This window comes from Podarcis erhardii (assembly GCF_964252035.2).
Source record: "Podarcis erhardii genome assembly, chromosome: 7".
NCBI lineage: Eukaryota > Metazoa > Chordata > Lepidosauria > Squamata > Lacertidae > Podarcis > Podarcis erhardii.
The window spans coordinates 91326452-91351409 of record NC_138511.1 but is presented as its reverse complement, the minus strand read 5'-3'; the positions used below and the strand labels follow the sequence as shown (position 1 = coordinate 91351409).

Below are 24958 nucleotides of genomic sequence, written 5' to 3'. Positions count from 1 at the left end.
AGGGACGGCCATCTAGGCTCTGTTTAAAGACCTCCAAGGAAGGAGAGTCCACCAGAGAAGGTGGGGCGTGTGGAGGGCCTCCCCCCCTTTGAAGTAAACAGCGGTTTACTCCAAAGTAACTGCCCTATGGGAAACGGAGAGCCGTGTGACCCAGCAAAATCCGCAGCTGGTGAAGGATGGTAGCTTGATGCGGCACCTTCCATGAAGAAGGTCCTGAGTTCAAATCCTGGAAAAACTCCTGCTGGAAACCCTAGAGAGCTGCTGCCAGTCTGTGCAGGTAATGCACAGCTGGATGGGCCAAGGGCCTGACTCAGTACAAAGCAGCTTCCAGAAAGGGTCGGAGCTCCGAAGAGCGTCTGCTTCGCATGCAGACGGTCCCAGGTTCTATTCTCAATAGCTGTGACTCCTGCATTGCAGGGGGTTGGACTAGATGACCCCTAGGAGTCCCATAAAATCCCACAATCTCCAAAGAGAGGCTGGGAGAGACTACCTGCCTGAAAGCCTGGAGAACCGTGGCTGCCAGTCAGTGCTGCCTGTATGGCGCTAGAATGGACCAACGAATGGTCCGACTCATTCTAACGCAGGTTCTTCTGTTCCCAACTGGTACACAAGACAAAATGGCGCTCTTTTACTCTGGATTAATGCTCCCAGGGTGTGGAGTGTGAAAGATGGGTGCTTTGGTTCTGTAGGTAAAGGTAAAGGGACCCCTGACCATTAGGTCCAGTCACGGAAGACTCTGGGGCTGCGGCGCTCATTTCACTTTATTGGCCAAGGGAGCCGGCGTACAGCTTCCAGGTCATGTGGCCAGCATGACTAAACCGCTCCGGCGAACCAGAGCAGCACACGGAAACGACGTTTACCTTCCCGCCAGAGTGGTACCTATTTATCTACTTGCACTTCGTGCTTTTGAACTGCTAGGTTGGCAGGAGCTGGGACTGAGCAACGGGAGCTCACCCCGTCGCGGGGATTCGAACCACCAACCTTCTGATCGGCAAGTCTTGGGCTCTGTGGTTTAGACCACAGCGCCACCCGCATCCCTTTGGTTCCGTAGAGACAAGCATAAAACGTGCATCAGAGACCCACCCTGCAACTGGGCATTTTGAGCCCAAAAATAAGCCTTTCTCCACCACTGTTGATGGAGACATCAGCTGGACAGTTCCACTGCCCAGCCTTTACTTGAAACTAACGAGCTTCAATTAGTTCAACTGAGTTTCCTTGTGGGAAAGATGCTCAGTGTTTCAGCATCGGGGTGGAGCACAGGAGTCACTGAAGCAGAAGGCGACCCAACCCAAAGAGTGGCGACGGCAGCAGCGGTTCTTGCAAAAGAACAGCAACTGGAATCAGGTGAGAAACACAGAACTGTAAGGTTGGGAGGGACCCTCCAGCGGTCATCTAGTCCAACCCGCTGCAAGGCAGGAATCTCAGCTAAAGAATCCCTGACGACCATAAAAACCTCTGTTTGAAAACCACCAGAGAAAAAGATTCCACCACCTTCCGAGGACGTACGTTTGAGTGTCAGCGGCTCCTGCCCTCAAAAAGTTGTTCCTAAAGTTTAACCGGAATCTCGAAATTTGAACCCACAGCCTCAGGCCCTCCCTTCCGGAGCAGAAAAAAAAGCAAGCCTGCCCTAAAAAAACCTCTTCCTTGGGGGCCTTAACCCCACAACTTGCTTTTCGGTACCAAAGCTCCGCTCTGGGAAAACGGCAAGGGTGCCTCTGAACATGCGCAGAGCGCCCAACTCCTCTTAATGCCAGCGGCGGGCTGATGAGAGCCAGGCCCCCAGAAATGCGTGACCAAAGTTTATGAGAGGAGAGGGGAGCGTGACTTCGCGGCGCAGCGAAGGGGAGGATTCCTGGCACCAGAACTTTAAAAGGCCATGCTGGGGATTAAAGAGGCCTGCCCCACAGAAGCCTGTGTGCCGGGGAGGAGGCGCCGTTCCTGCGAGGCAGTGTCCCTCAGTTCAAAGGCAGGCCAGTTATTCATCACATTTACGCCCAGCGTGTTTTACAATCCTGCCTTGCATTCTTCCCGGGACGCCTGTGCCCCACCGCACCCCACAGCCGCAGATGGAGGAAACCAGGCCCAAGACCACGTGACAGCTAACCAGCTGCGTGCCTCATAGAGCATGTGCAGAGAGCCCTTGTTTATTTATTGAGTCACTGCATTTATACCCTTCCAAGGAGCTCGAGGCGGTGGCGTTATCCCCACCCTCGGCAAAACCCCACAACAATCCTGCGAGGTTGGATGAGAGGCAGGGAGTTCCAGGGCCAAGCGATGGATTTGAACCCTGATCTCCGAGGTCCTGCTCTAACCACTGCACCACCCTGCCTCTCTCAACCACACCTGAAAGCAAGCCTCTGTTTAACCATATGAAACCTCAAAAACTCCCAGCACAAAAGAGCTAGCTCTTTTGTGTTGGAAATTTTTGAGGTTTTTTTTTAACAGAAAGAAATTTTGGGGGATGGGGTGGGGGAGAGATAAAGAGGTCCAGCTTAAATCTACCTGGAAGGTACACAATCTTTGGCCTGGAAGTGTTTTTTAATCCATACTAAGCCCCACTAACTATTACTAAGTGCGCCTGTGAGCAAAAAGCACTCTGGACATGCTCTTGAAAACCCCCTTTGTATTCCAACATTCGCCGCTCTGCCAGGATCAAAAAACCCAAACCTTCCAGCAGAGCCAATGGGAGCAAGCTCCCCAGGAAACTCAAGGGGGCTTACTTCCGAGTAAGACATCCATCCATGCATTATAGATCCCCCCCCCACACACAAACACACCCCGGACATTTTTGGGGAACCGCTGTTTCCAAAGCGCATCGACGCGCGACTCACCCTGCCAGATTGTGCCGGAGCCGGAGTCTTCGCGTCTCCCGGTTCTCAGTTCCCAGTCCAAACCATCACCGCTGCCGCTGCCATGCTGGGGATACTGGCCGAGCCCCGCCGGGCGTAGGAAGGAAGGGAAACGCTTCTGGTTCTCAGATCCAGCTTGTAGAAATAATAATAATAAAAAAAACGCCTTCCTTTGACTGCACACACTCGGAGAGGTCTTTCTCGCTTTCTCTCTCTTTCTTTCTCCCCCGCCCCTAGAGGTTGTGGGGAGAGGGGGGTGGGGGCTAAGCCAGACCACCCCCCAAGCCTCCTCTTCCAGGATCCCCACCCCTCCTTTTCTTGCAGATTTCTTGGGGTTTGGGAGATTTCTGGAGAGAGACAAATATAGCCAGCTCTCCTCTTTTTTTTGGAGACCAGGCGCGCAACAGATCCCAGCTGGAGAAACTGGGAGATGGGAGAGGAAGGTGGGGGGGCGGGAGAAAGGAAGGGGGAGGGGAGAGGGGGTGGAGGGAAGGAGGTGGGGGGAGAGGAGAACAAGCAAATGAAGGGAGAAGGGGGGAATGTTGCACGGAGGGGGGGGTGGCGAGGGGAGAGGAGGAGGGAAGAAAAAGCCGAGCAAGAAATTCTCTCACACTCACTTCTCCTGGAGAGTTTCCTGTGCGCAGACAGATGCGGGAGGGCGGGCTTTTAACTCCTCGCTCTCCAGACTGGCAAAGCTGCTACGTTTTCCTGGTCAGAGACAAAGACCCAAAAAAGAGGTCCCTGGTCGAGATTTTTGTTCTAACACGTGGAAGCTGAACCTTGAACAACCAAACGCGCGATGCATCCCCCCGGCGCGTAATTCCTTACCAAAATAATAATAGCAATTTTTGCTGGTGGTGTGGTGCTGTAAGTTTGGCTAGAATCGGCGAGAGTTTTTCTGAGCATGCACAAAGTGCATTTAAAACTCGTTGGCCGGTGGAACTGACAGCTTGGCTAGAATTGGCACAGAGGCTTCTCAGCCATGAGTAATTTTCTGGTGCCGCAGCTTTGGAAGAAGCGCAGCGAGAGTTTTTCTGAGCATGCACAAAGTGCATTTAAAGCTCATTGGCTGGCAGAACTGTCAGCTTGGCTGGAATTGGCACAGAGGCTTTCCCCCTGCTACGCCACCCATACTTAATTTTCTGGTGCCTGCAGCTGAGCCCCGGGGTTTTGGAAGAAGTGCAACGTGAGTTTTTCTGAGCATGCACAAAGTGCATTTAAAACTCGTTGGCTGGTGTTAGGTAGGTAGCAGTCTTGGTCTGACGCAGTCGAAATAAATATCAGGTATCTGAAGAAGTGTGCACGCACACAAAAGCTTATACCCCGAACAAACTTAGTTGGTCTCTAAGGTGCTACTGGACATTTTTTAAATTTATTTTGTTGGCTGGTGGTACTGTAAGCTTGTGGAATTGGCTCAGAGGGTTTTCACCACCGTTGCCACGATTGTTTTCCCTGTGCCACCTGGAAATTGTGAAGAAACATGAGAGTTTCTCTGAGCATGTACAAAGTATTTACCATATTTTTTGCTCTATAAGGCTCACTTTTTCCCTCCTAAAAAGTAAGGGGAAATGTGTGTGCGTCTTATGGAGCGAATGCAGGCTGCGCAGCTATCCCAGAAGCCAGAACAGCAAGAGGGATAGCTGCTTTCGCTGCGCAGCGATCCCTCTTGCTGTTCTGGCTTCTGGGATTCAGAATATTTTTTTTCTTGTTTTCCTCCTCCAAAAACTAGGTGCGTCTTATGGTCTGGTGCATCTTATAGAGTGAAAAATACGGTAATAATAATAATAATAATAATAATAATAATAATAATAATAAAGTTTGCTGGTGGTGCTGTAAATCTGGCTAGAACTTGCAGAGAGGCTTCCCACCACAATTATTCTGGTGCCGCAGCTGAGCCTTGCGACTTGTGAAGGGACATGGCAAAGGTTTCTCTGAGCAGCCACAAAGTGCACGTTCCCCAAGACACCTTCCTTGTTGAGAAAATGCCAGAGCTTACCCCACATGCTTGGCATTCAAGGCCAATGTCCCTGAGTCAGAAAAGGCTCCCCACACCCTTTTGCTTGGAAAATAAACAGTGACTAGACTACAGACTCTGGAAGCTGCGAAGATATTCTGATGGATGACTGAGAACTGGTAGCTGCTGGTGAAGAGTGAAACACGCTTTATTTCTCAGCCTTGGCCCTCCAGAGGTTGTTGGACTACAACTCCCATCATCCACAGCTAGCAGGGCCAGTGGTCAGGGATGATGGGAGTTGTAGTCCCAACAACATCTGGAGACTCAAGGCTGAGAAAGACTTCCCTGCAATATGGGAAAGCGGGGAGGAGACGTCGAGTTCAAACAAACCGAAAACATTCCTCAGATGCGAGGAACTTAGCATTACGCATATAAATCTGCAAATACCATTCCAAAGGTCTATTTTTAGGTTTCCGATAGGCCGCACACACCAGTGGGGACGTTGGACTAAATTATGTCAATTTCGTTTCCAATTTTCCCAGCCTTAAATTCATTTCCACATCAGCTTGAAATTTTGTTTTGAGCCTTGCCCAAAAAAAACCCACCGGCATTTCTTAGGGTGGATTTCCCCCGCGAACAGACACATTTTCGTATGCAGTTTCTCCAGCCCATCCTGTGGATTATAGTCAATTCGCTTTTACTCAGAGTAGACCCACTGAAATGAATGGAACCAAGTCAGGCATTTTTTTCTCAGCACCCCCTCCCCCCTTGTGAATGTGAGCCTGCATACAAGCAAGTGCATTTTTGTACCTATGTTTTGCGCTGGAGATTCAACATTGCAAAATGTGGTTCGTGTTATTGTTTCTGGGAAAGTGCAGATAGGATTTTGTTCAAAAGCTGAACCAAACTTCTCAGCTGATGCTTCAGCGCACTGAATGATTCAGCTCTGCAACATTTGCCACCAAGATGACTCAACACTGCCTTCCCATTAGTTTCTACTTTTAATTTATTTATTTTTGTTTTATTTATTATTTAATTTAAATCTCATTTTCCTGTTAATTATGTTGCTTCGAATGTGCATTTCATATTCGATCTTCCTCTGCAATTTTTTTATTTTTGAGTGCTTTCTTTGATGTATTAATGGAGGCCGTGAACTGCTTCGAGGTATTTTTCTTTAAAATATAAAGAAGTATAGGAACGAAATCAACAGCAGTCACAAGATTTATATACCCCCAGAATGTAAGAAAAATGGTTCAATAAAATAAACACAAGAAATGCCTGCTGGATCAGACCAATCCCCCCGCCCCCGGTCCAGCTGCTTCTTCTTTGGCGATCCCTCGTAGCCGAGTAAGATTGTCTTCCATAAATATGGATTTTAACAATGAGTCCGTAAGTGACTGTGGAGGCCAATTCTGGATCCACACGTCCTTCCACAGTGGGGACATTGGTTTCTGGGTGGGAGTTGATCCCGGTGTGGATTTGCCAAGCCTGCCTTCCTCTTAGCACGTTTCTCCCTTGTGTCCTGAGTTCAAGTGTCTTCAAAGCCCAGGACACCTTTGGGAAAGGCTGTTCTCCAACTGGAATGCTTGCAGACCAGTGTTTCCCAGTTGTCAGTGTTTATACTACATTTTTTTAGATTTGCCTTGAGAGAGTCTTTAAAACTCTTTTGTTGACCACCAGCATTACGCTTTCCATTTTTAAGTTCGGAATCGAGGAGTTGCTTTGGAAGACGATCATCAGGCATCCGCACAACACGACCAGTCCAACGAAGTTGATGCTGAAGAATCATTGCTTCAAAATGGTGATCTTTGCGAACTATTCCAAACTTAATGCTGGTGGTCCATAAAATGATCCATAAAATCCATAAAATGAAAGCAATAAACAATGTACTGCTGTCACACAATCAATCAATCAGTAGCTGAACTGGGTTCCACACAGTCACAAAAAACAAACAAAAAAGAGCCACATAAACAAAAACGCAAAATAAATAGCAAAAACATACAGACACTCAAAACGGAAGTGTGGCACTCAAATCGGACATGTAACACTCAAATCGGAAGCACGACACTCAAAACGGAGCACGTTCAGCTTCCGAAAAAAGTTTGCAAACGGGAACATTTACTTCCGGGTTTGCAGTGTTTGGGTTCCAAGTTGTTTGAGTCCCAAGGTGTTTGAGAACCAAAGGACCATCATATAGCCTTTACCTCCGCCAGCCCATTGTGTTTTAATTGTAAGCCCTGGGATCTCAGGATGACAGGCGGGCGATTAATAGTGACAACCACAATAATAAGTTCCGCATTTAAAACAGCATTCATAATGCAGGGAATGGCTTCCTCCCAAGAAGCTGTTTTCATGCCTGAACCAGGGCCATGCCAGAACTTGCCTGTGCTCAGGAGACGAGGTACATAGGTATCCCAAAACACATCTCTTTTCCCCGTTTCAGTTTCAAATGCCAAGCTGTTGGCATGGGGTCTCTCATTGCCATTTGCATCGACACTTGGCTGATGCCAACTCTCTGGAGAAACCAGATGGGATCTCTCCCCCGTTCCAGGAGGGAAGCAGGTTGCGACAGACAGGACTTCCAAGGGAAGTTTTAAAAAATATCTAATGTTTTATTAAGTTTTTATCTCTGTTGGAAGCTGCCCAGAGGAGTGGCTGGGACAAGCCAGTTAGATGGGTGAGGTACCAATAATAAAATGGTTACTATTATTATGATTATGGAATAGAACATCCCTGATTATGGAATAGAACGTCCCTGTTTTCATCAGCTAAATGTTGGAGTGCATGGGCAAAACAGAGTAAAAGGACCCAGGACGAGAGGGTGGGGGCAGTAGAGTCCAGTGGTGGGAGCAGTTGTGCCGAGAGAAAGATAGCACGACAGAGGACGAGATGGTGGGACAGTCTTCTCGAAGCTACCAGCATGAGTTTGACCAAACTGCGGGAGGCAGTGGAAGACAGGAGTGCCTGGCGTGCTCTGGTCCAGGGGGTCACGAAGAGTCAGACACGACTAAACAACAATCTCACCTCCTTCTGCAAGGAGTTTGAGGTGGTCTGCATGCTTCCCATTTAACCCCCACAACAATCCTGCGAGGTAGGCGAGGCTGAGCAGCAGTGACTGGCTGCCAAGGTCACTGGGTGGACTACATAGAATCATAGAGTCACAAAGTTGGAAGGGACCCTGAGGATCATCTAGTCCAACCCCCGTGCAAGGCAGAAAAAGGCTGCTGTCCATCGTCAAGTGAATCCTTTATCGCTGCTCGTCTGTTTTATATCCTCCAACATTTCTCTGATGAAAATAGGGACGTCGTATTCAATGTTGTAAGCTGCCCAGAGTGGCTGTGGCAATCCTGTCTGATGGATGGAGTATTTATTATTATTATTATTATTATTATTATTATTATTATTATTATTATTATTATTATTATTTTGTACCCCACACATCTGACTGGGTTGCCCCAGCCACTCTGGGCAGCTTCCAACATATGTAAAAACTGAACAAAACATTAAACTTTTTTAAAAAATAAAACTTCCATCTACCGGGCTGCCTTCAGATGTCTTCTAAAGTTTGCATGGTTACACATCTCCTTGGCTCAGGGGTCGCATAGCTCTGTAACCGCCAACATTTCTCTGATGAAAATAAGGACGTCCTTAGGAAAAGTGGGACATTCCGGGATCAAATCAGAAACCAGAACGGCTTCTGCAAATTTGGGACTGTCCCTGGAAAGCAGGGATACTGCTACGGTTTCAACAGATGCCCTCCACAGACTTCGAGGGGAATTTTTTTGCAGGGGCTCAAATGGCATGAAAATGCATTTATGCATGTAATCAGGTTGAGGACATCATGTGCTGTTTGTTGGTTTGCCCTTTATGTGCGGTGCCCAGAGAAAAAGAATTCTTATCTCCCATTCTTTCCTTCTTCTCAGATCGATCCTCACAGGAAGCGATAGCTGGAACTCTTCGCTGATAAATAGCTACAGATTGGGCATCTGGTAGCCAAATTTGCTCTGGTAGATAAGAAGCTTCGCTCATTTTATGATAATGCATTGTAATTTTACATTTTTAATAAACCATAGAGTTGCAAAAAGACCCTCAGGGTCATCTAGTCCAACCCCCCTGTAACGCAGGAAAATGCAGCTGCAACTTTTTTTCTTTCTCAAATCTTTTCTTTATTGATTTTCTCCCCCCCCCAAAAAAAATTGGTCACTAATTTTAAACAAATTAAATTAAATTAAAACAAATTAGCATAATCAAACCTGCAACCTTGGCATTATGAGCACCATGCTCTAGCCAACTGAGTTAACCAGCTGTGAACTTTTATGCTCTAAATGCTGCAGACTTTTATAGACTTGCTTTGTGTGATTTTGGATGAATGCCTTGTTTTCTTGGCCTCTGTTGCTCATTGTGAAGGCCTTTGGCTATAGGTAATAAATGGTCAAGTCGGGATTGGCCTAGTCCGAAGCTCAAACCACTATGCCACATTGCCTCCCGCTTAATTTTTTAAAAAAACCTTCATACTAAGTAACAGGTTACAGTTAAAAGATCAATATGTTGAGCCTTTGATAATCTAGTAGAGGCAGTTCTGTGTAGGGGTGTTGTACCAGATGCCCCTTCCAACGCCACAATTCTGTGATTCTTTGAATCCTGGTAAGGGAAAGGGAAAGGACACCCAGACAGTTAAGTCCAGTCAAAGGCGACTCTGGGGTTGCGGCGCTCATCTCGCTTTCAGGCCGAGGGAGCCGGCGTTTGTCCACAGCCAGTTTTCCGGGTCATGCAGCCAGCAGGACTAAATTGCTTCTGGTGCAATGGGACACCGTGATGGAAGCCAGAGCGCACAGAAATGCTGTTTACCTTCCCACTGCAGCGGTACCTATTTATCTACTTGCACTGGTGTGCTTTTGAACTGCTAGGTTGGCAGGAGCTGGGACAGAGCAACAGGAGCTTGCTCCGTTGTGGGGTTTCGAACTGCCAATCTTCCAATCGGCAAGCCCAAGAGGCTCAGTGGTTTAGACCACAGTGCCACCCGCGTCCCTTATGAATCCTGGATGATAGGTCCAGTCACCCAACCCCCACCTCCCCAAGGCTCATGGTCACCTAAGGGTCCTTCAACAGAACTCTGGAGACCATCATGAGAACATCGGAGGAGCATAAACCCAGTCTTACAGTGGACAACCATATGCCCATTATGGGAAACTTCAGCACAAGAGCAATTCTCCCCTCCTGCGGTTCAACTGGTATGGGCAAAGTTTTTTTGGGGGGGGGGATATTAGGATGTATAAAAGGGATGCGGGTGGTGCTGTGGGTTAAACCACAGAGCCTAGGACTTGCCAATCAGAAGGTCGGCGGTTCGAATCCCTGTGACAGGGTGAGCTCCCGTTGCTCAGTCCCAGCTCCTGCCAACCTAGCAGTTTGAAAGCACATCAAAGTGCAAGTAGATAAATAGGTACCGCTCTGGCGGGAAGGTAAACAGCGTTTCCGTGCACTGCTCTAGTTCGCCAGAAGCGGCTTAGTCATGCTGGCCACATGACCCAGAAGCTGTATGCCGGCTCCCTCGGCCATTAAAGTGAGATGAGCACCGCAACCCCAGAGTCGGCCACGACTGGACCTAATGGTCAGGGGTCCCTTTACCTTTATTAGGATGTATGGGTACAATTTTGAGGAAAGAGCTAAAAATTTGAGAAGATAACATCATCTTGCACTAGATGCCTAAGACGTGGGGTTTGGCAGTCAGTGCAAATCGATTCTCTGTGCTCTTACATTTGCAAAAAGATTGGTATTGATAACGTTGGAATCAATGGATAGATGACAATTCTTGTAAGCCATGGACAAATTTAATGATACACCGGTACCTCGGTTTTTGAACATCTCGGAAGATGAACGTTTCAGTTTTTGAACGCCAAATACCCGGGAGTAAATGCTTCCGTTTTCGAACACGCCTTGGAAGTCAAACGGTTTCTGCTGAGTCCCCCCCCCCCCCAGTTTTCTCCATTGACTTTATGTTCGAAAAGCGAGGTGCCTCTGTATTTGGAATGTATTTGTCGAAACCATAGTGACACATGGCTTACTATATACTTAAGAAAACAGTTTATCCATCTACATATAAACTATATACTTTTGTATCCTTAATTATATTTTATGGTTATTTTGTTACTGCTGTTTTCCTCTGCTTCACAAAACGTTCCCCTTTTTTCTATTCTTTCTTTTTCTTCTTCCTTCTTTTTCCTTTCCTTTCCTATAACAAGCTCAATAAATCATAAATATTTTTTAAAGCAACCAGAACTCAGAAGCATGGCAGTGGGGGCAGAGCACAGCCATCCTGGCTAGTAGCCATGGCTGGAAGCGTTTTCTGCTCTAACCACTATGCCCTCCTTCCTCCCCTAAGCTGGCAAAAGGGTCTGTCAACAATCGGGCTTGTGGGTCAGAGAGAGAGAGAGAGAGCCTTCTCCTTTTCCTCTTGTCTTGGAAAAGGTGTTTCGAGCCATGAATTGGGCCTTTGTGCTCCTCTGGAGAGAGGCAGTGCCAGCCGGGAAGCCGTCTGAGAAAGCAGAGGCTGCGATGCCAGGCTCCTAGGACCCATCTGCACAAGGCGTTTAAAGCAGCACTGTGCCACTTTAAATGGCCTGATTCTCCCCACCCACCCCCCGCCAAAAAAAAATCCAGGGAATTATTATTATTATTATTATTATTATTATTATTATTATTATTAGCCCACCCATCTGGCCCAGCCACTTTGGGGGGCTTCCAACAAAATATTAAAATACCGTAACACACCAAACATTAAAAACTTCCCTAAAGAGGGCTGCCTTCAGATGTCTTCTAAAAGTCTGGTAGTTGTTTATCTCTTTGACATCTGATGGGAGGGCGTTCCAAAGGGCAGGGGCCACCACCGAGAAGGCCCTCTGTCTGGTTCCCTGTAATTTGGCTTCTCGCAGGGAGGGAACCACCAGAAGGCCCTCAGAGCTGGACCTCAGTGTCCGGGTAGAATGATGGGGGTGGAGACGCTCCTTCAGTTCTACTGGACCGAGGCTGTTTAAGGCTTTCAAGGTCAGCACCAACACTTTGAATTGTTCTCAGAATCATCTTGGGAGCCAACGTAGGTCTTTCAAGACCGGTGTTATGTGGTCTCAGCGGTCGCTCCCAATCCCCAGTCTAGCTGCCGCATTCTGGATTAATTGTAGTTTCTGGGTCACCTTCAAAGGTAGCCCCACGTAGAGCACATGGCAGTAGTCCAAGCGGGAGATAACCAGAGCATGCACCACTCTGGTGAGACAGTCTGCGGGCAGCGAGGGTCTCATCCTGTGTACCAGATGGAGCTGGTGGACAGCTGCCCTGGATACAGAATGGACCTGTGCCTCCATGGACAGCTGTGAGTCCAGAATGACTCCCAGGCTGCGCACCTGGTACACAGGACAGGGGCACAGTTGCCCCATTCAGGACTATGGAGTCCCCCACACCTGTCCCCCCAAAACAGTACTTCTGTCTTGTCAGGATTCAACCTCAATATAGTTTGTTCAGGGTGCTGAGAGTCGCTAGGCGACTCCCTGAGGGATGCACTCGCAGTACAACAGCCCTGTAGGGTAGTCCAGTATGGCAAGGTGCGCCAGTCAACCCTGGTCACACCCCCCACACCCAACCCTGGGATGCCATGAGTCAGCGTCTTGGGCTGCCTGCGCAAACGCAACAAGAATTGCCACATCGCTATGGCTATGTCAAAATGCGGAAGGAAATGAGCTTTGTCTACTGAATTGCAGCCGGCAACATTTCCTGGGGGAAGACTAGGGGGCCCGTGCGAGGCAGCCTTGACTGACAGCTTGGGTAAAGAGTAACACGATATTTGGGTTGCACCTGATGGCAGTTCCCACCTCTGTGTCCATCCCCACCTGCCCCCTGTCCCCCAAGAACTGTACTTCTGTCTTGTCAGATAGCAACAAGAGGCTTGGATTCAGGATAACTTTATTCCCTGGAAGGCGTCAGACCCCCCAGGCAGAGAACCAAAGACTGAGCTCACGGCAAAATCTACACTGCCAAGATATTTATGATCCATTTGGGAACAACTATCCAATTAGCAGGAACAACCCCTCCTTTATTGTCTTCAGGCCTTGGGGAGGCTGAGCCCCACATATCAGAGGACTACATCAACACTTCCGGTTGTCCCTCTGCTTTCCTCCAGGGAAGCCCACTCTGCGCTGCCAAATTGGAGCAAACGTCAGTTGGGTTTTCTCCAGATTGGCGTTTGTTCCGCTATAGTGCTAAAGAGCGGGTGGTCTGGGGGAAAGGCAAAAGCTGTGGTCTCTAGGCAGTGGACAAGCAGGATGAACCCCATAAGTAGATCAGAAAGGATACTTAGTGATAACTGGGCACAGTCTAAATTTCCAGGGAAGCTTTGTGCAAGCAAATCAGGACAAAAGTTAAGAGGAATTCAAGAGTGGAGTCCTAGTCCCACTCTCTTCTGCCCTGGTCAGACCACACCTGGAGTCCTGTGTCCAGTTCTGGGCACCACAGTTTAAGAAAGATGTTGACAAGCTGGAACATGTGCTGAGGAAGGCAACCAAGAAGAAGAAGAAGAGTTTGGATTTGATATCCCGCCTTTCATTCCCCTTAAGGAGTCTCAAAGCGGCTAACATTCTCCTTTCCCTTCCTCCCCCACAACAAACACTCTGTGAGGTGAGTCGGGCTGAGAGACTTCAGAGAAGTGTGACTGGCCCGAGGTCACCCAGCAGCTGCATGTGGAGGAGCGGAGACACGAACCTGGTTCCCCAGATTACGAGACTACCACTCTTAACCACTACACCACACAACCAAGATGATCAAGGGTCTGGAATCCAAGCCATATGAGGAACAGTTGAGGGAATTGGGTATGCTTAGTTTGGAAAATGCCTGTTGTCTTTGTCCATGGGGTTTTCTTGGCAGGGATACTGGAGTGGCTTGCCGGTTCCTGCTCCAGGTGGATCACGGTTGGTCAAAACTCTCCACTATGACCTGTCCATCTTGGGTGGCCCTTCACGGCATAGTTCATAGCTTCTCTGAGTTATTCAAGCCCCTTCACCATGGCAAACCTAGACAGCATCTTAAAAAGCACAGACATCACCTTGCCAACAAAGGTCCGTATAGTAAAAGCTCTGGTTTTCCCAGTATGGAAGTGAGAGCTGGACCATCAAGAAGGCTGATCGACGAAGAATGGATGCTTTTGAATTCTGGTGCTGGAGGAGACTCTGGAGAGTCCCATGGACTGCAAGAAGATCAGACCTCTCCATTCTGAAGGAAATCAGCCCTGAGTGCTCACTGGAAGGACAGATCCTGAAGCTGAGGCTCCAAGACTTTGGCCACCTCATGAGAAGAGAAGACTCCCTGGGAAAGACCCTGATGTTGGGAGAGATGGAGGGCACAAGGAGAAGGGGACGGCAGAGGACGAGATGGTGGGACAGTGTTCTCAAAGCTGCCAGCATGAGTTTGACCAAAGTGCAGGAGGCAGTGGAAGACAGGAGTGCCTGGCCTGCTCTGGTCCAGGGGGTCACGAAGAGGCGGACACGACTAAACAACTAAATGACAAAGCTTGAAAAATAGGAGATTGAGAGGAGAGATGATAGCCATCTTCTAATATCTGAAGAGCTGTCACATGAACGAGGGAGGAAGCTTATTTTCTCATGCTCTGGAGCGGAGGACTTGAACCCATGGCTTCAGGTTACAAGAAAGGAGGTTCTGACTAAACATCAGAACGTTCTGACACTAAGAGCTGTTCAACAGAGGAATGGACTCCCTCTCTTTCCACGGAGGTTTTTAAGCAGAGCTTGAGTGGCCATCTGCCATGGATACTTTAGCTGAGATTCCTGCATTTCAGGGGGTTGGTCTAGATGACCCCAGGGGTCCATTCCAACTCTACAATTCTATGATTCTGTGAAAGCTCAATAGGCAATAGGAGGAGCCCCAATCCTCGACAGCAGACCTCTGCAGGAAACATCTGATTGCATGAATAATGCTCTGATTGCCTGAATAATGCCAGCGCTTATTCGCTTGATGTGCAGGCAGAGACTGGAGGAGATATATCTATGTATAAATATAGAAATACCAGGCTGTGCTCCTGCTTGGTCCCCTCGCTCCCCACATTAGCCCCCGAAAACATCCCCTTCCGACTCCCCCGAGCAACTACTAAAACAGTCTGCTAGATCAGGCCAAGGGACCATCTATAATCAAAGAATCATAGAATCATAGAATCATAGAATCCTAGAGTTGGAAGAGACCACAAGGGCCATCGAGTCCAACCCCCTGCCAAGCAGGAAACACCATCAGAGCACTCCTGACATATGGTTGTCAAGCCTCTGCTTAAAGACCTCCAAAGAAGGAGACTCCACCACACTCCTTGGCAGCAAATTCCACTGTCAAACAGCTCTCAGTGTCAGGAAGTTCTTCCTAATGTTTAGGTGGAATCTTCTTTCTTGTAGTTTGGATCCATTGCTCCGTGTCCGCTTCTCTGGAGCAGCAGAAAACAACCTTTCTCCCTCCTCTATGTGACATCCTTTTATATATTTGAACATGGCTATCATATCCCCCCTTAACCTCCTCTTCTCCAGGCTAAACATGCCCAGCTCCCTTAGCCGTTCCTCATAAGGCATCGTTTCTAGGCCTTTGACCATTTTGGTTGCCCTCCTCTGGACACGTTCCAGTTTGTTAGTGTCCTTCTTGAACTGTGGTGCCCAGAACTGGACACAGCAGTGGCGTAGCGTGGGGGGTGCAGGGGGGGCCGGCCGCACCGGGCGCAACATCTGGGGTTAGGGCAAATCCACGGGTTAGGGGGCGCAAATCCACGGGTTAGGGGGCGCAAATTACTTGCCTTGCCCCGGGTGCTGACAACCCACGCTACGCCACTGGGACACAGTACTCCAGGTGAGGTCTGACCAGCGCAGAATATAGTGGCACTATTACTTCCCTTGATCTAGATGCTATACTCCTATTGATGCAGCCCAGAATTGCATTGGCTTTTTTAGCTGCCGCGTCACACTGTTGGCTCATGTCAAGTTTGTGGTCAACCAAGACTCCTAGATCCTTTTCACATGTACTGCTCTCAAGCCAGGTGTCACCCATCTTGTATTTGTGCCTCTCATTTTTTTTTTGCCCAAGTGTGATACTTTACATTTCTCCTTGTTAAAATTCATCTTGTTTGTTTTGGCCCAGTTCTCTAATCTGTTCTATAAGTTCTATAAGAACTTGTGGACTTTGGAAACTGTGTCTTTCCAGGGGGGACGGAATATCCAGAATGCCCCGGTGTTATTTGGTGGGGTTTTATTTCCTAGGCTTCAGACTCAGATGCTCAACAGTCACCTTCCTTACCTTTCCCACCCCAATCTGGCCACACTGATCCATGTGACGGTCACCTCCAGGCTTGACTACTGTAATCCGCTCTACGCGGGGCTGCCCTTGAAGCTGGCCCAGAAACTCCAGCAGGTGCAGAAGGCAGCAGCGAGGCTCCTCACGGGGTCCCTGCCATGGGAGCATATTCACCCAGTGCTTTACCAGTTGCACTGGCTCCCGGTGGAGTACAGGGTCAGGTTCAAGGTGCTGGTTTTGACCTTTAAAGCCCTTCACGGCCTAGGACCCTCGTAGCTACGGGTCTACCTCTCCCAATATGCCCCGTGGAGGAACTTAAGGTCCATAAATAGCAACACCCTTGAGGTCCCAGGCCCTAAGGAAGTGAGATTAGCCTCAATCAGAACCAGGGCCTTCTCAGTGATGGCTCCAGCTGGTGGAACGCTCTGCCTCATGAGACCAGGGCACTTTAGATCTGATTTCTTTCCACAGGGCCTGTAAGACAGAGTTGTTCCGCCTGGCCTTTGGCTTGGAATCAACTTGATCCCCTTCCCCTCTTTCCTTTTTCCTTTCTCCTTCCTTTCTCCTATTTGGGGACTTCCCTGGCTTTTTTCTGGCCCACATAGGACCAGCCTGGATAGTTGGTGAAGATTTGACGTTTTCATCCCCCAAAAGTTTTGATTTGAGTTTCTACTGAAATGAGGCTGCATTTTAATGTTGTATTTTAATCTTGTTTTTAAGTTGTATCTTAATTAATTGTTTTATATCTGGTGTCAGCTGCCCTGAGCCCGGTCTTGGCTGGGGAGGGCGGGGTATAAATAAAATTCATTATTTATTATTATCCATGCCACCTCAGGAAATAGGGATGTCTCACAACGGCCAACCAGAGTCTGCAGGAAACCAGCATGCATGACCCGAGTACAAAAGCCAATTCCCCTCCTGCGGCTTGCAGCGAGTGGTGCTCAGAAGTATCGAATAGCCATCGTGGCTAGTACAAATCAACAGCCCAGAGGGATAGCGCAATCAGTAGAGCATGAGACTCTTCATGTCAGGTCATGGGTTCGAATCCCTCGTTGGGTGAAAGATTATTGTATTGCAGGGGGTTGGACTAGATGGCACCCGTGGTCCCTTCCAACTCTACAAATCTGCCATTCTGTGAATTTGCATGATTCCCATTCAAAGCCACCTAAACTGTCGGCCATCGCTGCCTCCTGTGTGAGGGAGTTCCAGAGATTAACTCAGCGCCGTGTGAAGAAGGACTTTCTGTTCTGTGTCCTGAACCTTCCAACATCTGGGCTTGCTTACAGCATGCGATTCTTAGAGGCAGTAGCAGTTCTGAATCCCAGTTTCTGGAAGCTGCAGCAGGGGAGACGGCTATTGTGGTCAGATCCTGCTTATGGGCTTCCCAGTATGGACTCTGGTTAGCCACTGGGAGAACAGGAGGCTGGACCAGTTGGGCCACTGTCCTGAAGCAGCAGGCCCCTTCTTATGCTCTAATCCTGCAGCGGAGGCTGCGTGACGACAGCCTTACATTTTTATGTATATAGGAAGATATTATGCTTTCGTTGTAAAAGCATGTTCCTTTTGATACTGAACTGCGCTGTGGATTTTGTGGCATTAAGGACTCGTAAATGTCTGACGCAGGCCCGTCTCCTGCACAAAAGGGTCGTCGCGGGAGAGAGGATACATCATGAGGACAGCCAGCCGGCTGGGCGCAGAGAATCAAAACCAGAATCAAAATCGCAGGAGCTTCAGCTGGGCGTTTGATGTGGAAATGTCTCGAAATAACTCTACGCCACGTGACCCTCCCATTGTCTCCAGCCAGACTTGCGCAGGAGAGGTTCCCGGTGGAAACGGCAGCATAATCCCAATGACTGACCCAAATGTGCTACTAGGGGCTGCATTTCACACACATACCCCTCCTGGCTTGCCGCAACGATTGGTCCCAAGAACCGGAATGTCACCTGAACGCCTATATCACCCCACACCTTGCGAGGGGCTTCACGCGATGGGCTTTAGTGCCAAGGCAGGACCCCTTGAGCTGCTCAGGATTAAGATCAGAACAAGGAGGGGGAGCGAAATCCCCGCCGGTGGGTCGGCAACCTCAAAAACTAGACCCTGCTGTCTCGTACACTCATCTTTTTTCTGCTTCTCTGTGAAGTCATTCCTCAGGAATGTGCTGGGGCCAGTTTTCTGTCTTTCTTTCTCTCTCTTTTTTTCCAAAGTCATTATTCTCTTGAAAGAAAACACGTGTTCGCTAAATGCTCAGAAGCCAAAAGGGAGGGGGAAAGAAGTAGCAGGAGATTGGGGAAGGGCAGGAGGGAAGAACCGGCAAGGCTCCCCTTAGAATCATGGCTTCCTTTCGATTTGCTCTTTCTTCAACCTTGATGATCCTAGAATTGAAGAGTTGTAGGGTGGCGCTGTGGGTTAAAGCACAGAGCCTAGGGCTTGCCGATCAGAAGGTTGGCGGTTCGAATCCCCGCGACAGGGTGAGCTCCCGTTGCTCGGTCCCTCAGTTCGAAAGCACGTCAAAGTGCAAGTAGATAAATAGGTACCACTCCGGCGGGAAGGTAAACGGTGTTTCCGTGTGCTGCTCTGGTTTGCTAGAAGCGGCTCAGTCCTGCTGGCCACGTGACCTGGAAGCTGTACGCCGGCTCCCTCGGCCAGTAAAGCGAGAGGAGCGCCGCAACGCCAGAGTCGTTTGCGACTGGACTTAACTGTCAGGGGTCCCTTTACCTTTATTAGGATGTATGGGTACAATTTTGAGGAAAGAGCTAAAAATTTGAGAAGATAACATCATCTTGCACTAGATGCCTAAGACGTGGGGTTTGGCAGTCAGCGTAAATCGATTCTCTGTGCTCTTACATCTGCAAAAAGATTGGTATTGTTAACGTTGGAATCAATGGATAGATGATAATTCTTGTAAGCCATGGACAAATTTAATGATACAGCGGTATCTCGTTTTTTAAAACGTCTTGGAAGTTGAACATTTTCGTTTTCAAATGCCGAAAACCCTTGAGAAAATGTTTCCATTTTCGAACGTGCCTCAGAAGGCTTCTGGACCTAATGGTCAGGGGTCCCCTTTACCTTTACCTTTAAGGGAACCCCAAGGGTCATCTAGTCCAACCCCCTGCCATGCAGCAGTCACAGCTCAAGGGACCCCGACGGACATCCGTCCAACCTCTCTTTGAACACCTCCAGTTTTATCATATGCGGTGGAATTGTAAGGTAGCAAAAGGATTTTGGGAAATGATATAAAATGAGTTGAAAAAAATGTTTAAAATAACTTTTGCTTAAAAAACCCCCCGAAGTCTTCCTTTTAGGAATTTTAGGTGCCGAAATCCCAAGCGACCGCCTCTCCTGGTATGCCCCGTGGAGGACTTTAAGGTCTACAAATGACAACATTTTGGAGGTCCCAGGTCACAAGGTGGTTAGATCGGTCTCAACTAGGGCCAGGGCCTTTTCAGTACTGGCCCCAACTTGGTGGAACGCTCTGTCCCAAGAGACCAGGGCCCTGCAGGACTTGACATTTTTCCGCAGGGCCTGGAAGACAGAGCTGTTCCACCTGGCCTTTGGTTTGGACTCAGTCTGACCCAGTCTTGGGTCAAAATTAAGGGAGAGAAGAATAACAGGGACCTCATTGTGGGAGTTTACTATAGATCCCCAAGCCAAACGGAGGACATAGATGATGCCTTCCTGGAACAGATGGCCAAGCATGCAAAAGGAAGGGAGATAGTAGTAATGGGGGACTTCAATTACCCGGATATTTGCTGGATGTCAAACTCAGCCAAGAGCATAAGGTCAAACAGATTCCTCACTGGCCTTGCAGACAACTTCGTTGTCCAGAAAGTGGGAGAAACAACAAGAGGAACAGCCATTTTAGATCTGGTCCTAACCAATGTTGATGACCTGGTTAGTGGGGTAGAAGTGGAAGGATCATTAGGCGCGAGTGATCATGCTCTTCTGAAGTTTACTATACAGCGGAAAGGAGCAGCCAAGCATACTAGGACTCAATTTCTTGACTTTAAGACAGCCGACTTCATAAAACTTAGCGAAGTGCTGGGTGAGATCCCATGGACAGTAATATTAAAAGGAAAGGGAGTTCATGATGGCTGGGAGTTTGTTAAGAGGGAGATAGTAAAAGCACAACTTCAGGCAATACCAATGAGACGGAAACATGGAAGGTGCCTAAAGAAGCCAGGGTGGCTATCTAAAGAACTTTTAACTGAGTTAAGATTAAAAAAGGATGTGTACAAAAAATGGAAAAGGGGGGAAACCACCAAAGAGGAATTCAAACAAATAGCCAGCACGTGTAGACACAAAGTCAGAAAAGCTAAAGCACAGAATGAACTCAAGCTTGCTAGAGAGGTTAAAAGCAACAAAAAAGGCTTTTATGGGTATGTTCGTAGCAAAAGGAAGAAGAAAGAAACAGTGGGGTCACTCAGAGGAGAAGATGGTGAAATGCAAACAGGGGACACAGAAAGGGCTGAACTCCTCAATGCCTTCTTTGCCTCAGTCTTCTCCGATAAAGAAAACAATGCCCGACCTGAAGAATTTGGAGCAAATGATTCAGCAGAGGAAACACAGCCCAGAATAACTAAGGAGATAGTACAAGAATACTTGGCTAGTCTAGATGTATTCAAGTCTCCAGGGCCAGATGAACTGCATCCAAGAGTATTAAAAGAACTGGCAGATGTGATCTCAGAACCACTGGCAGTCATCTTTGAGAATTCCTGGAGAACAGGCGAAGTCCCGGCAGACTGGAGGAGGGCAAATGTTGTCCCTATTTTCAAAAAGGGGAAAAGAGAGGACCCAAATAATTACCGCCCAGTCAGTCTGACATCAATACCAGGGAAGATTCTGGAGCAGATCATTAAGCAAACAGTCTGTGAGCACCTAGAAAGGAATGCTGTGATCACCAATAGTCAGCATGGATTTCTGAAAAATAAGTCATGTCAGACTAACCTGATCTCGTTTTTTGACAGAATTACAAGCCTGGTAGATGAAGGGAACGCAGTGGATGTAGCCTACCTTGATTTCAGCAAGGCATTTGACAAGGTGCCCCATGATATTCTTGTAAAGAAGCTGGTAAAATGCGGACTTGACTATGCTACCACTCAGTGGATTTGTAACTGGCTGACTGACCGAACCCAAAGGGTGCTCATCAATGGTTCCTCTTCATCCTGGAGAAGAGTGACTAGTGGGGTGCCACAGGGTTCTGTCTTGGGCCCGGTCTTATTCAACATCTTTATCAACGACTTGGATGATGGACTCAAGGGCATCCTGATCAAATTTGCAGATGACACCAAACTGGGAGGGGTGGCTAACAGGGTGGGAATTTCAAAAGTCTTTATAAGGTCTTGCACACCATTTTTCTGGGTTCCTCCTCTCTCCTGCAAGTGAGGGGAGACCCTGTTGCAACAGTTCAATAAAGGCCAAGCCTACAGGCTGCTGTTTTGCTCCAAGTAATCCTGGTTGATGTCTTTGTTTTTGTCCAAGGGAGCCCTCGGATCTTTCCGTTAACAGGCTTAAAAAAGAAAAGAAAAGGCAGGGAAATGAGACTCTTTCCAAACATCGCATATTTTCACGAGCCTCAGAGAAATGTCACAGAAAGAGTCAAGGTTTTTCGGCGCTTCCTGCAAGCTCTGAGAACTTTGGAGCCTGACTTACCATCTCTTTTTCCTTTTGACCAAAGTTAGAAAAGGGTTTTCCTCCCCACCCCACAGCTCCCGCCCCACAACCAATATTCCATCCACCAGGATTTCGGCTAAATCCCCCCAAAGCATGCTTTGCCTTTTTAAGGCAGAGCCGGGAGAGGCAACCCACGGTCAGATTACTCATTCTCTGCCCTAGTGTCATGGGAACCAAAATCTCAGCCGCTGTCTCTCTCTGCCCCCCCCCTTGCCCTGCTGGTCCCTTTGGGGGTTCACACAAGTGCAGCGACGGAGCAGGCCCAGGCCTGGCCAGGAAACCTGTTCCAATTGTTCCAAAAGGTGTGGTGCAATAAAGGACAAAGGTGCTTCTGAGAACGCGCAGAGCGCATTCTCTCCAGCTGAGGGGGGTCATGACTTGGGGCTAACGCGAGGTTTTTTGGAATTCAGTTTTGACGGGAATGATAAATATTACGAAAGAAGCTTCATTTTGTTGCCTGAAATTAACGCGACTGCATGTTTTCTCTTTTTTTTCTTTCAACTCAGTTTTGTTGGAGGTTTTCAACATATAATACCATAAAAACCAAACACAGGTCATATCCAAAGAGAGCAAAATAAGGGAAAGGGGAAGAAAAGAGAGAGGAGAAGCAATGAAGAAAAAAGCAAACACACGGACGCAAAACACAACCAGTTGGGCGGTTGGAGGATGGATGGCAGCTAACAGATTGAGGTTGAATCCTGACAAGACAGAAGTACTGTTTTGGGGGGACAGGAGGTGGGCAGGTGTGGGGGACTCCCTGGTCCTGAATGGGGTAACTGTGCTCCTGAAAGACCAGGTACGCAGCCTGGGAGTCATTCTGGACTCACAGCTGTCCATGGAGACACAGGTCGATTCTGTGTCGAGGACTACTGCAATGCGCTCTATGTGGGGCTACCTTTGAAGGTGACCCAGAAACTGCAATTGATCCAGAATGCGGCAGCTAGACTGGTGACTGGGAGCGGCTGCTGAGACCATATAACACCGGTCTTGAAAGTCCTACATTGGCTCCCAGTACGTTCCGAGCACAATTCAAAGTTTTGGGGCTGACCTTTAAAGCCCTAAACGGCCTCGGTCCAGTAGACCTGAAGGAGCGTCTCCACCCCCATCATTCTACCCGGACACTGAGGTCCAGCTCCGAGGGCCTTCTGGCGGTTTCCTCATTGCGAGAAGCGAAGCTACAGGGAACCAGGCAGAGGGCCTTCTCGGTAGTGGCGCCCACCCTGTGGAACGCCCTCCCACCAGATGTCAAAGAGAAAAACAACTACCTGACATTCAGAAGACATCTTAAGGCAGCCCTGTTCAGGGAAGCTTTTAATGTTTGATGTATTACAGTATTTTAATAATATTTTGGAAGCCACCCAGATTGGCTGGGGAAGCCCAGCCAGATGGGCGGAGTATAAATAATAAATTATTATTATTATTATTATTATTATTATTATTATTATTATTATTATTTTATATTCTATCAACCTCCTATTTTAAGCTTTGATTCACAGAGGTCTTCCCAGCTCCCACCTGGGATAGCTCCCATCTTCCTCAGTCTCACACCCTGAGGAAAAAAAACCACTCTATTCTGTCTCTGACACAGGTCTCTTCATCCATTCCATCTGAATGTTTTCGGTGATGTATTGTCAAAACAATTGAGGTCTTTTATAAGATCTTGGCAGCTTGGATGGTAATTTCAACTCAATGGGAAAAATGAGAAAAGGCCAAGTAGCAAGGGGTGTTTTAGTCGAGATTCCTGCATTGCAGGGGGTTAGTCTGGATGACCTTTGGGTCCCTTGCAACTCTGTGATTATATGATCCAGACAGGTGTTCTCTGGCCCAGCCCTACCTAGAGATGTCAGAATTCGAACCTGGAACCTTTGGCATGCAAAGCGGATTCTCCACCACTGAGCTGCGGCCGCTGCCTCAAGCCGTCTCATGGCAGGGTCGGTCCCGGCTCTGAATCCATGTACGGTTTGCTTTCGCACCAGTGATCCTCGAATTGCAGTGGGTTGGGCTAGATGACCGCTGGCTATCCCTGTGTTGTTGTTGTTGTTGAGTTGTTTAGTCGTGTCCGCCTCTTCGTGACCCCCTGGACCAGAGCACACCAGGCCCTCCTGTCTTACACTGCCTCCCGCAGTTTGGTCCAACTCATGCTGGTAGCTTCGAGAACACTGTCCCACCATCTCGTCCTCTGTCGTCTCCTTGTGCCCTCCATCTTTCCCAACATCAGGGTCTTTTCCAGGGAGTCTTCTCTTCTCATGAGGTGGCCAAAGTCTTGGAGCCTCAGCTTCAGGATCTGTCCTTCCAGTGAGCACTCAGGGCTGATTTCCTTCAGAATGGAGAGGTTGGATCTTCTTGCAGCCCATGGGACTCTCAAGTGTCTCCTCCGGCACCAGAATTCAAAAGCATCCATTCTCTGGTGATCAGCCTTCTTGATGGTCCAGCTCTCGCTTCCATACATCACTACAGTTCTATAATTCTATGAAATGCTGCAGACCCGTTGAGATAAAAGTAATCCTCCATTTCCGTCTCTGCTCCTCCTGCAACTTTCCTCGCATTCCTGCCAGAGGGGCCAACATTTTCTTCCAAATCTCCTTTTGCGGGGTGTGAGAAGGCAGGCTTTCAGCAGACATACACCGCAGCAGGGGATGTGGAAATCCAGACCGAATGGTCCAAACGGTCCATCTATTTTTTAAAAAATATTTTTAAAATATTTTTTAAAATTTTAATTTTTTAAAATTAATTTTCCAAAAGTAACAAAAATAAAAAACAACAACAGTACATCTTCATAATCAAACATTAAAAAGTTTGTCTGAAAATAAATGTTGGAAATGTAAAGAAAGTGAAGGAACATTCTTTCACCTCTGGTGGACTTGCCCTAAAGTGAAGGCCTTCTGGGAAATGATATATAATGATATATAATGAGTTGAAAAAGGTATTTAAGTATACCTTCACTAAGAAACCAGAGGCCTTCCTTCTGGGTATTGTTGGTCAGAAGGTGTTAAAGAAGGACCGAACATTTTTTATGTATGCAACAATGGCAGCAAGGATACTCATCGCTAAGAACTGGAAAACGCAAGATCTACCCACACTGGAAGAATGGCAGATGCAGCTGATGGACTATATGGAACTGGCCGAGATGACTGGCAGAATCCGAGACCTGGGAGAAGAGAGGGTT

At 48.1% G+C, this 24958-nt stretch overlaps 1 protein-coding gene across 2 annotated transcripts in view; it reads right to left on the bottom strand.

Annotated features, from left to right (window-relative positions):
* The window catches only part of PLEKHG2 (pleckstrin homology and RhoGEF domain containing G2), a 101230-nt gene extending 97941 nt beyond the window's left edge, over nt 1-3289 (bottom strand). For both annotated transcript variants that reach the window (XM_081868632.1, XM_081868633.1), the window contains exon 1: nt 2832-3289. The gene's annotated coding sequence lies outside the window, so the exon portion shown is untranslated. The remainder of the gene's footprint in view (nt 1-2831) is intronic.
* Between the last annotated feature and the right edge of the window lie 21669 nt (nt 3290-24958).